This window comes from Lacerta agilis, chromosome 8 (assembly GCF_009819535.1).
Source record: "Lacerta agilis isolate rLacAgi1 chromosome 8, rLacAgi1.pri, whole genome shotgun sequence".
In the NCBI taxonomy this organism is placed as follows: domain Eukaryota; kingdom Metazoa; phylum Chordata; class Lepidosauria; order Squamata; family Lacertidae; genus Lacerta; species Lacerta agilis.
This window is the reverse complement of record NC_046319.1, coordinates 65,606,041-65,617,412: the sequence shown is the minus strand read 5'-3', so window position 1 is coordinate 65,617,412 and position 11,372 is coordinate 65,606,041. Positions and strand designations below refer to the sequence as shown.

Sequence of the window (11,372 nt, the reverse complement as noted above, 5' to 3'; positions counted from 1 at the left end):
TGTGTGGGAGAAGCAGAAGCCCTGCTTTCCCTGCTCCTAAACAGTGCAGAAGAGAAAGGAAATGGACCACTGCTAGGCCTGGTTAGCCAGGGGGAAAGCTGAAATGTATCCAGGTCTCCCCTTCAAAGCGGTTGGTAGATCCGGCAGGCAAATCAGGCAGCTAGCAGTCTGCTGATACCCAGAGCATCGTGAGAGCGGTTCAGCCAAGGAGAGAGAGAGAGAGAGACACGGAGAGATGCTTTTGTTGGCCATGGAGACTGTCTGGGCACAGTGAAACCCCTTTCCACAGGCAGATTCTATTCTCACCCCCAATCTCACCGGAGACCACCACAGCGGCAGAACCGGCTCTCCATTTCTTAGCAGTCCATCTGGTAAGCGTGCCTGGCTGCTTTGTGCCCTTGATGTGGAGGTGGCTGGATGGTTTGTGGAGGAAAAGAGAAAAAGGGAGGGATCTGGGAGGGAATGGGGGGGGAGGTGTTACAGGTGGCTTACGGTGGGTTCTACTATTCTGGATGTATATATGGATCAGTGCATTATTTATCCATCCAGATAGCTAGTGTATGTTCCTTGGGGGTTAAAGAAGAAGAAAATGTGTAGAAGAGAAAAGATGTGAGAGAGAGAGAGAGAGAGAGAGAGAGAGAGAGAGAGAGAGAGAGAGGAGAGAGAGAGAGAGAGAGAGGAGGAGGAGAGGAGAGAGAGAGAGAGGGAGAGAGAGAGGGAGAGAGAGAGAGAGAGAACTATGGGTGTGCAATGCAAATAAAATAAACTTTCTAAAAAGCAAAAAATTGTTCACTTGTCATTTCCATCTTTGAAGCCATGTGTGCGTTAGCAGGGTTTTTGTGTGTGACAAATACTCCAAGTGGAATGACTGACATTCTCATTGTGGTGGTGGTGGCGGTGATAAAAGGAGGAGCCCAGCTGAAACCTCGCCAAGCACACGAGCAGATGGCTCTTTAGTATAGTTGTCGTCTATTTGCACAAGTCACATAGTGGAGTCACAGTGGTTGTGGATTGTGACATCGGCTTGGCGAGTTTGGGGTGTGTCTGTGAAGCAATCGGAGAGGCTTCCCTACATATGTATTTGGTAGAGAAACATGTCTTCCCAGGTGCTTTGATTGTGCGGAGCCTCGGAAACTGGCTTCTGAAGGTCTCCTGTGATTAGGTGCTTCCTTGCAACATCAGGCTGGAAAGTTGAGGTGAGCAAAGAGAAGGATTGCTGAAGATGGAATTGGGTGGCATAATTTTGACACGAAGTCCATGCTATTTTCCAGCATTCATATAAATGGAAAAGACCATCGTCCGGTGGAAGAACACCTGCTTTGCATGCATTCGGTCCCAGGTGCAGTCACTGGCAATTCCAGGTAGGGCTGGAACCCCACCTGAAATCCTGGAGAACCACTTCCAGTCAGTGGAGGCAATGCTAAGCAATGGTCTGACTCTGTACAAGGCAGTTTCCTATGTTCCTGAACAGGCAACTGCACCAGGCAATAGCATCATCTCATTTTAATCCTATTTTATACACACACAGTCTTTCTCAGTACCTCGTTTAGACTCATGTGATCCAGTACCCAGATCCACCCACTGGTTGGCATCAGAATGCCACGTTTCACAAACCCACTCATCCATCAGTGTCCTACATCTGCCCAAATGAAGTCCCACAAACTTTATTCTCCATCTCTCTATCTCCAGCTTTTTCAGCCTGAAATTTTCCAGAGCAAACCCTAGTTTCAACAATGGGAACTAGCACATGGGGGAACCAATGTGGTTTTTTTTTGTGCACCCATACACCCAGAGAGGCCTTTCGTGGTGCCCACAGGGCCACCTCTCCCCAGTGAAATTAGTAGCCAATAGAATAGGGAGTGGGAGCGATGGTGTTGGTTGGGGGGGGGTGCACAGAAGATAGGAACATAGGAATGTGCTTTACACCGAGTCGGACCACTGGTCAATCTAGCTCAGCACTGTCCACAGCAACTAACAGCGACTCTTCAGGGTTTCAGGCAGAGGTCTCTTCCAATCCTACCTGGAGATGCCATGGATCAAACCTGTTACCTTCTGCATGCAAAGCAGAACCACAGCTCACATGTTGACTATAGTTTGTCTGCTTTACAAATTTGCCCTTGGGTCCTAAAAGGATAGCAACTCCTGGTCTAGCAGCATCTTTGTGCTGCATGCTGTGAAAATGAATTCTTCTCCTCTGCTGCTACTAATCCTCATTAAACCAAGAGAGCCAATTAAACAAGCCATCTCTGAATTTATGACTGTTCTACTTTGGAGCGCAGATAAGATTTCTAGCTTCTCCTTCATGACACATTAGCTTTCCAAATTCAGGGCGGTGAGCTATTTCCAAAAATGTAGTTCCTCAATATGTTTCTGAGGTGTATAAATCACATAGCAGATTGCACCATCTTGTGTGTGTGTGTCTGTGTCCCCCATTGTTTCAACAGTGGAAAGTAGGTGCACTCTTGTAGCACATATATACAGGTAAATGTTTGTGTGGGCGCACACATATCTTCATATATAGATAAAAACATAAGGCTGTCATCATGCTGCAGTTTGTGCATCTGCCAAAAGGTGGCCAAGGCAACTGCAGCATAATGGCAGGTAGGCATCTGAGGAAGCAGTGCAGGTGGAGAGTGGTTTGGTTAGGTGCAAAGGAAAGAGGGGTGGCCAGGTGCAGTTGGCAAAGGAGTTGACAGGTAGGATTGGCAAGTAAAGCAAGCAGGGGGAAGCAGCCTTGTGTGTGTGTGTGTGTGTGTGTGTGTGTGTGTGAGAGAGAGAGAGAGAGAGAGAGAGAGAGAGAGAGAGAGAGAGAGAGAGAGAGAACATTCAGCCAGCATTTAGTGATCCCATTTGTGAGGTGGTGGGAGGTTTCTCCTCTTTGATTTCTTTTCTCTAAGGATTTTGTTTTGTTTTGTTTTGGATTTTATTTTTTGTCCTTCTGAAAACCTTGGGTTTTCCCCAAGCCTGTTGATATGTAATTTTGTGGGTGTGGATGATGCTGTTTTGGCTACACATGCCATGATGGCCAGGGCTGATAGGAGTTATCTAAACCATTGCGGGGGGGGGGAGCATCAGAATGGGGAAAGCTGGTATGTAGAATATTTGGATCTGTTTATACTTGTTCTGATAACAGTTGCAGGTTAAAACAATACAGCAACATTTGCTGCCTGGAAATGCAGTTATGGGGAGTGGGAGGTTGAAAGGAAAGCACTACATTGGTAATTGTATTGCTACTGGCAAATGTAAGAGTCAGTAGGGTGTAGTGTTTGGAGCACTTGGCTAGAACCTGGGAGACCAGGGTTCAAATTCACATTCCACAATGAAGCTCACTGGGCAACTTTGGACCAGTCACTGCTTCCCGGCTGGAGGGAGGGGGAAATGGGGAGGGGCAGAGACAGGCATGCCACCTTGAGCTGCGTGGAAGAAAAGTAGGCTATAAATGAGGGCTTTGCACCAAATTTGGTGGAAATGCATACCAAATCAGGCCAAATAATGATCACTCAGAGTTAGGTTGCACTACCAGGAGAGATCTGGTGTTGGCAGAGGAGGAAGGAGAGACACATAGCTCCAGAGAAGCAGCAAAACCCTAGCAGAATTTAATCCTTCCCTCACCAACTGGTTTGGGTAGGTTGCAATCCTGCTTCTTCTTCAGTATGTTCCTTACAGGCAGGCCCTGGAAGGAAGCAAACCCCAGAAGGATTAAAATCCTTCTGACTACAGGAAACTCCTTCACAAGGTAGGGGTGCGGGAGGCGCTGTGATCTAAACCACTGAGCCTCTTGGGCTTGCCGATTGGAAGTTCAGTGGTTCGAATCCACATGACGGGGTGAGCTCCCGTTGCTCTGTCCCAGCTCCTGCCAACCTAGCAGTTTGAAAGCACGCCAGTGCAAGTAGATAAATAGGTACCACTGCAGCGGGAAGGTAAACGGCGCTTCCATGCACTCTGGCACTCATCATGGTGTCCCGTTGCGCCAGAAGTGGTTTAGTCATGCTGGCCACATGACCCAGAAAGCTGTGGACAAACGCTGGCTCCCTCGGCCTAAAAGTAAGATAAGCACCGCAACCCCATAGTTGCCTTTGACTGGATGTAACCGCCCACGGGTCCTTTGCCCTTTTTTACCTTTACTCCTTCACAAGCACCTTCTCCAAAGGGAAGGCAAAGCAGCACCCAGCAGGATTGAACCCTCCTGCTTGCTGGGTGGTTCAGGGGAAGAGAAAAACAGTGCCTCCTTCTCCCACGTCAGCAGGGGGAGGGGGACAGCTTACTTGCTCCTGCCCCGGGCCTTGCTTGCTGTTTATAGCAGGGTTGGGGAACCTGTGGTTTTCCAGATAGTGTTGGACTCCAACTCCCATTATCCCTGACCATTGTCCATGCTGGCTGGGGCTAATGGGAGTTAGAGTCCAACAACATGTGGAGGAACACAGGTTCCCCCATGCCTATTTCTTTATTTAGGCAATGCATGTGCAACATAATCACAATTGTCTCTTAAGTAGTGTCCATCAGACTCAACAAAACAGTAAAGATAAATTGGTTAAAATTATAAAATCATAGTTTATTCTGTTAGAAATTTGAGGCATCAGGGCTGAAACATGATGAATTCTCATCTAGAGAGATATAGATATGATATAGTATCATATGTATCATATATATATATATATATAATATATATATATATATATATAATATATATATATATAATCGTGTGTGTGTGTGTGAGAGAGAGAGAGGAGAGAGAGAGAGAGGAGAGAGAGAGATAGTGTGTGTGTGTGTGTGTGTGTGTGTGTGTGTGTGTGTGTGTGTGATTATGGCATTCCCAACCCAACCCCCCCCCCCAAAAAAAAAACCCAGAAAAGGCAAAATAGAGAAAAAGTAAATCTAGTAAGAATAACAATAATAGGAGCCATCCTTTGCAAACAGGATCCGTGGGAGCATATGTTACATGGCCTCTTTAAAGCTTAAATTGGCTCTAAGAGCTGAGTCACACATGTCTGGACACCAGTGAAACTTTTGTCACCTTGATTAGTCAATATTTTGACAGTTCTCACGTTTGGCTGAGAGTTATCTCCTCCATTAGAAAGCCTTGTCTTTGAGGTGCAAATTTCAACAGTGGCAACTCATCTGCGATGACTCATTTGCTCACCGTGAAACGTAATGAGTGAGTGTGTGTGTGCTGACCTTAAGAGTCACAAAGTACATGGGATACTCCAATTTTACAGAGTGCACTCCGGTTCATGAGTCAAATGGTTTTTTGGGGAGAAAAGCTGAATAGTCGTTTTTTTTGGGGGGGGGGAGTGTCACTGTTTCACCAGGGTGAGCATTTCCAGCCAAGAGGCTTACTAGAGAACAATGTTGTAGAGCAAGCTCATGATGTGTGGTTGCTATGGAAGATCAGAAGAGCATGCTGGGTAATTTTGGTCAGGTGACTCCATTTATCCTGTTCTGCTGAGGCTTGGGGCCCCCAAAAGAAATGGTGGTGATGAATCCCAGGTCAGCTCAAGTCAGGGGCACATCTACAATCAGCTAATAAAGTGCTTTTCAACAGTGTGCCATGGCACCTGGGTTGCCTTGAATGGTGGTTAGGGGTGCTGCGGGCAACACTGGCCTCTGTCTGTCTTTCTTTTCCTCCCTCCTCTGGTGCCCTCTTGCATCTCTGCCTCCCAAAGGCTTGCACAGCTATTTATTGCAGCAGCCCTAGCTATAAGCCCCGCAGGTGAATAGTGCCTCTGGGAAGCACCTCTCTTTGGGGCCGGAGGGCAGCTCAGAGACCAGGGGGCAGCAACAGTGGCTGCCCAGAGGACTCCCAAGGATAGTGGAGAGGAGAGGATGCTGAGGGAACACTCCACAAGAGAGGGTGTTTGAAAAGGGGTGAGGAGCTGCCAGCTCTGCAGGCTAGGGGTGACATAACTGGGCCCCTGAGCCCCACAGGGATGCCGCAGAAAGAATGTACACTGGTACCTTGGTAGTCGAACGACTTGGCTCCTGGGCAAATTGGCTCCCAAAAGCCGCAAACCTGGAAGTGGGTGTTCCAGTTTGCAAACATTTTTCAGAAGCCGAATGTCCAATGCAGCTTCCGCAGCTTCCAGTTGAGTGTAGGAAGCTCCTGCAGCCAATTGGAAGCCACTCCTTGGTTAAGTTAGAGAACCAAGGTAGCACTGTAGTTAAGTCAAGGGAGCCATGGGCTCAAAAGGTTGAAAACCTATGAGCTAATGGAACGTGCTTATTTTGGCATTGGCCTGATGCATAGGTGCCATCTCATGCCGAAGATTGCGGTTCAATGAAGGGCTTCAACTTTGCCCATTAACTTTGGGAGGAGGGCACCCAGTACCCACCAATATAATGGGTGCCAAAGCACCACAACCCCCTGGAGTGGCTCCAGTGGCCTGATGACTGTGGTAACACAAGAGGTGGGCTTTTCCCTGGTGACTCCAGTGTTGTGGAATGCCCTCCCTGCCGAAATACGAGCAGCACCAAGCAGTCCCCTGAACTGAACTTGTGCTTTTATTGTTCTTACTGTTTCTTCATTTTTTTTAATCGTTGTGCTTTTTAACTTTTTGCTTTATCATATATTTTATTGAAGATTTTTCAATGTTGTTGTGTATTTTAATTATGGATCAGAGTTGTGAACAGCTTAGAAACCATTATATCTTCTGCATAGGACTTAATTGAATATAACCCAAAAGCTCAAAGAACAATAAAATCAATCCAACGAACTCTGAAACAATAAAAACCAACCATACATACTCTCAAAACAGTTATATCATATATTGAACTGATCTTCTGTAAATGACTGGGTTATACCTCAGGGGGAAATTCCCTAAACAAAACTGTTTTCAGTCTGCGCCTGAACATCATCACACTAGGCACCTGTCTGATTTCAGCTGGCAATTGATTCCAGAGAGCTGGAGCTGCAACACTAAAAGCCCAGTTTCTAGTGCAGGCTAAGCACACCTCTGGGGCATTTGTTACTCTCAGCAGTGCTCCATTTGAGAAGTGCAGCTGCTGGGAAGGGATATAGCAGGAAAGGACTTTAAATGCTAAAAGCAAAACCTTGAACTGTGCCTCTTAGCATCTTGGCAGCCAGATCAACTCCTTCAGCAGAGGTGTAACACAATATCAACGGTGTGCCTTAATCAACAATCTACTGCATTCTGCAACAGCTCTTTGTTGAAGGGTTATATACAGACAGTAAATGCCCAACTATTAGGGATGTGGGGAACCTTTGGCCATCCAGATGTTGCCGAACTGCAGTTCCCATCATCCCTGGCCATTGGCCATGCTGGCTGGGCCTGATGGGACTTGCAGCTCAGGAACATCTGCAGGGCCAAAAGGTTCCCCTGCGGTAAGCAATTGCAACCCACATGCCTGGGAATTTAGCACTGCAGCTCTGTTGCCCCAGCAAGCTAGGCAAAGATAAAGGACCCCTGGAGAGTTAAGTCCAGTTAAGGCAACTATGGGGTTGTGGCACTCATCTTGCTTTCAGGCCGAGGGAGCCGGCATTGTCCACGGACAGCTTTCCGGGTCATGTAGCCAGCAGGACTAAACTGCTTTTAGTGCAATGGAACACCATGACGGAAACCAGAGTGCACTGAAATGCTGTTTACCTTCCAGATAGACAAAGGGTCTGCCCTAGTATAAGTCAGCTCCCTGTGTTCCTTTCTGGACGTTGCAACTTTCAAACTCCCTGCCTTTTGGACCCAATCAGGATGAGTTTTCCCATTAACAGGAGCAGATCTCCAGAGCAAGGAAATGCTGGTGGTGCCGTTTAGATCTGCATGGCTGGGGATCTAGCTCACTTAAGCTTTTTCTTCTATCTTGTAGGCATGTCAATAGGGGCCCTTGCCTAACTTGGAACTTCCTGTGTCTCGTTTCAGGGGAAGTATGACTGAGGTGGAGCCTGTGTTAGATTTTGCATCATCTGGGCGCACTGGTCGAAGGAACGCGTTGCCGGACATTCTGGGCTCGCCATCCGGCATCACTCCCACTGACTTGCCAATGAAACTGGCGGAAATGTCTCTAAACTCAGGTAGATAGCGGCCTTATTCTCTTACGCTTCCCATGCCAGTGGTAGCTTTGGCCAATGGATCTGATCCTAACATTCTTCCTCTGTTATAATGGACTTGTTGGTTTGAATGGCCCTAGTACACCCGAAACCTACTCAGTAATGAGATCGCCGAACCTGTGACTTCTTGCATGCAAACGAAACGGCTTGTGCAAGGACATAAAAATAGCCTGCTGGATCGGGCCAGTGGCTCATCAAGTCCAGCATCCTAATCTCACAGTGTCCAACCAGATGCCTGAGGGAAACCAGCGAGCAGAACATGAGCACAAGAGCCCTCTCCCCTTCCATGGTTTCCAGCAGCTGTTATTCAAAAGGATTGAGGTCTACAACTGTGGAGGCAGGGCATAAATATCATGTTGTTGTTGTTGTTGTTGTTCAGTCGTTCAGTCGTGTCCGACTCTTCGTGACCCCATGGACCAGAGTACGCCAGGCACGCCTATCCTTCACTGCCTCTCGCAGTTTGGCCAAACTCATGTTAGTAGCTTCAAGAACACTGTCCAACCATCTCATCCTCTGTCGTCCCCTTCTCCTTGTGCCCATAAATATCATGGGTAGTAGTTATTGCTAGTCCCCTCCTTCATGAATTTGTCTAATCCTATTTTAAAGCCATCCAAGTTGGTGGTCATCTGTCAAGGCTCTGCTATTCCTCCCCCAGTTGTAGCAAGAGCAGAGAAAACAAGGAGAGTCCTTTTTAATGAGTTTTATTCAATCCTAATAGCGAGAGACAAAAGAACACAACAAGCCTTAACATGGCGTTGCTCCAAACTGGGCTCCTCCTCCCTCCTTCCTATCAACAGCCCCTTCCCTTACAGTGGCCACTCGTGTTCAAATGCCTTTGAGTCCTTCATTCCTGTACTCCTAATGAACATCACATTCTGGGAGAAGGGGGATCAGATATACTTTCCAGTGACAATGTGTCAGCTGGCTGCCCTGCCCCAGTCCTACCCCCCCTCCTTCTTCTAACACTGCCCAACTCTTTTGTTCGCCTGTCTCTGACTTGGGACTTCCCTCAGATTCCTCAGACTCCTGCTGTAAATCAAAGCTGCATTCATCTTCTCCCACAGCGTCAGAAGAAGGGGGTGGGTGATCTCCAACATTCCTCCTCCTCTCTCTCGCCCTCTTGAGTCCAATCCCTGACATCACCATTGCCTCCTGGAAGAGCAAATTCCATAGTTTGAATGTGTACAGTATGAAGAAGTATTTTCTGTTATTTGTCCTAAATTTTCCAGCAAACAAAACCTAGTGTCCTAGACCTTACCATCAAGCTACAGCCTTATTCTCCACAGAGATTAATTACACAATTAAAAAAAACTGTTTCCACTGCAGTAGATGGTGAGGTGCATAACACAGGTTTTAGCAGGAGCCAAACTGCAGCAGAATAGAAACAGCACAGGCCGAGATGGAACCTTGTTCCCTCCTTGCATCTTTAATTGAAATGCACATTTTTCTGGCTGCTCCTTCGCTGATCTTGTCTCTTTGCTTGACCCCCTCCCCAATCCCAGACAGGTCTCAAGAAATGCAGTCGCCAGCCACAGAGGTGCCCCCACCCGTACCTCAAAGCCCAGAGCTGAAAGATACCTCTTAACCCCTCCTTGTGGAGGCATCGGAAGCCACATAGGACATGGAAGGACTTCCCAGTATCAGAAGACATTTGCCTGGAGTTGTGTGTGTGTTTGTGTGGGATGACCCAGCAAGGCTGTCTTACATCTCTCGGCATGGAGTGACAGAGGAAGACTGGGGGGATTCCACAGCATCTGTTTTACAAAGCTGAGGGCAGAACCTTGAAGGGAACATTTCTTCTGTGGACTTGAGGGGAGCGAAAGAAGAAGAAAAGGAGGGTCTGTTGAAAGGCCTAGCGAACCTAGGAAGCTGCCTTGTATCAACACAGACTATTGGTTCTAGCCAGCTCAGTATTGTCAACACTGATTGGCAGCAGCTGTCCAGGGTTTTCGGATGAGCATCTTTCTCAGCCCTATCTGGAGATGCTGAGGGTTAACCTGTCACCTTTGACAGACAAAGCATGTGCTCTGACCCTGAGATAGACCCCCTTCCCTAACTGTACACTTGCTATCCCTTAGAGGATCCTGAAGGTTATTAAAGGATCCAAGGTGTTCTTTCCTTCTTCTTCAGAGAGTGCATTCTTCACTGTGATGTTTGGGGGAACGACTTATTTATTTGGGATTTGGGATTTGGTGTTGTCGTTTTTTCACCAACAGATCCAGTATTCCTTTTCACACACAAGATGTTAGGGGCAAGATGTGAGATCAGCTTATCCTCCATCCCGGTTGATCCCCCACCAAGAGTGCAATTATGTCCTGTATACTTAGGAAATTTCTGTGGTTTGGGGAACAGAATTGCCCCAACCTCTCAAAAAGGAAAGAAATGTAATGGCATTACCAAAGTCATCACCAACCTGGTCTTCAAAAAGATGAATTTGGAATTCAAAACATTAAGATGGCAAAAAGTCTTGTTACATCTTAGAAACTACTTGGTTCACAGAAATATGGGTTGGTGTCTGTGTAGAATTTGATGTTGAGCTCATTCTGAAAATATCAGCTTTCTTTAGAGGGAAGGACTCAAATTTCAAATCCTCATGGTTGTGAAGCAATGCACACATTATAGAAATGACAGAAGGGTCTCACCATCTTCCCTTAGGTCACACACACACACACACACACACACACACCAGCTATTATCTTTTAGAAGGTCACAGGATGGCATTCTGCTAAAATTAGGAGGTGATTGTCAGGGTGTGTGACTTTTGTTGGGTGTTCCCTCTCCCTTTTCCTCCATCCTTTGAGTGCTGGTGCAAAGACAGGCCTAAAAATGTCCAGGCAACGCCTGAGAAACTATTACAATTGCAGGAGGGAGGGTCAGAAAGATTTCCAGTAGTCAAACAGATAGATATTTAAAACACAGAGTCCATATAGTCCTGATTATGGCACAGCTGCCATCCCAGTAATTGGCGGGATATTACCCTGCCTCCCATTGCATCAGAACAATGGCTTAAACACAAGGGAGTGGAAACACAGACAAAGGATAGAATGGAAATATAGAATGGAAATATAGACAAAGGCTGCCCCCCCCAAAAAAGACCTATTCCTGTTCCCAAAATCCACCACATTGAGCTTTCATGCCCACACACCACTGTTAAGAACATTGGATTGGTTTCCTCCAGGGCAAAAATTCAGAGCTGGAACTGACATGTTGTAGAAAAGTGGGTTGCCCCAGTTTCTAGAGTTATAAAGCACTCATGTTTAGTGAGGATCTGTTCGTGCTAATACTGCTCATTAAACTTCCACCATTCCAACAA

At 46.9% G+C, this 11,372-nt stretch overlaps 1 long non-coding RNA gene across 1 annotated transcript; it reads left to right on the top strand.

Moving 5' to 3' along the window:
• LOC117051523 lies at positions 1–11,372 on the top strand. The gene is made up of 3 exons (XR_004427192.1): positions 1–371; positions 7,872–8,023; positions 9,562–11,372. It is a non-coding gene; the product is annotated as an uncharacterized LOC117051523 (long non-coding RNA).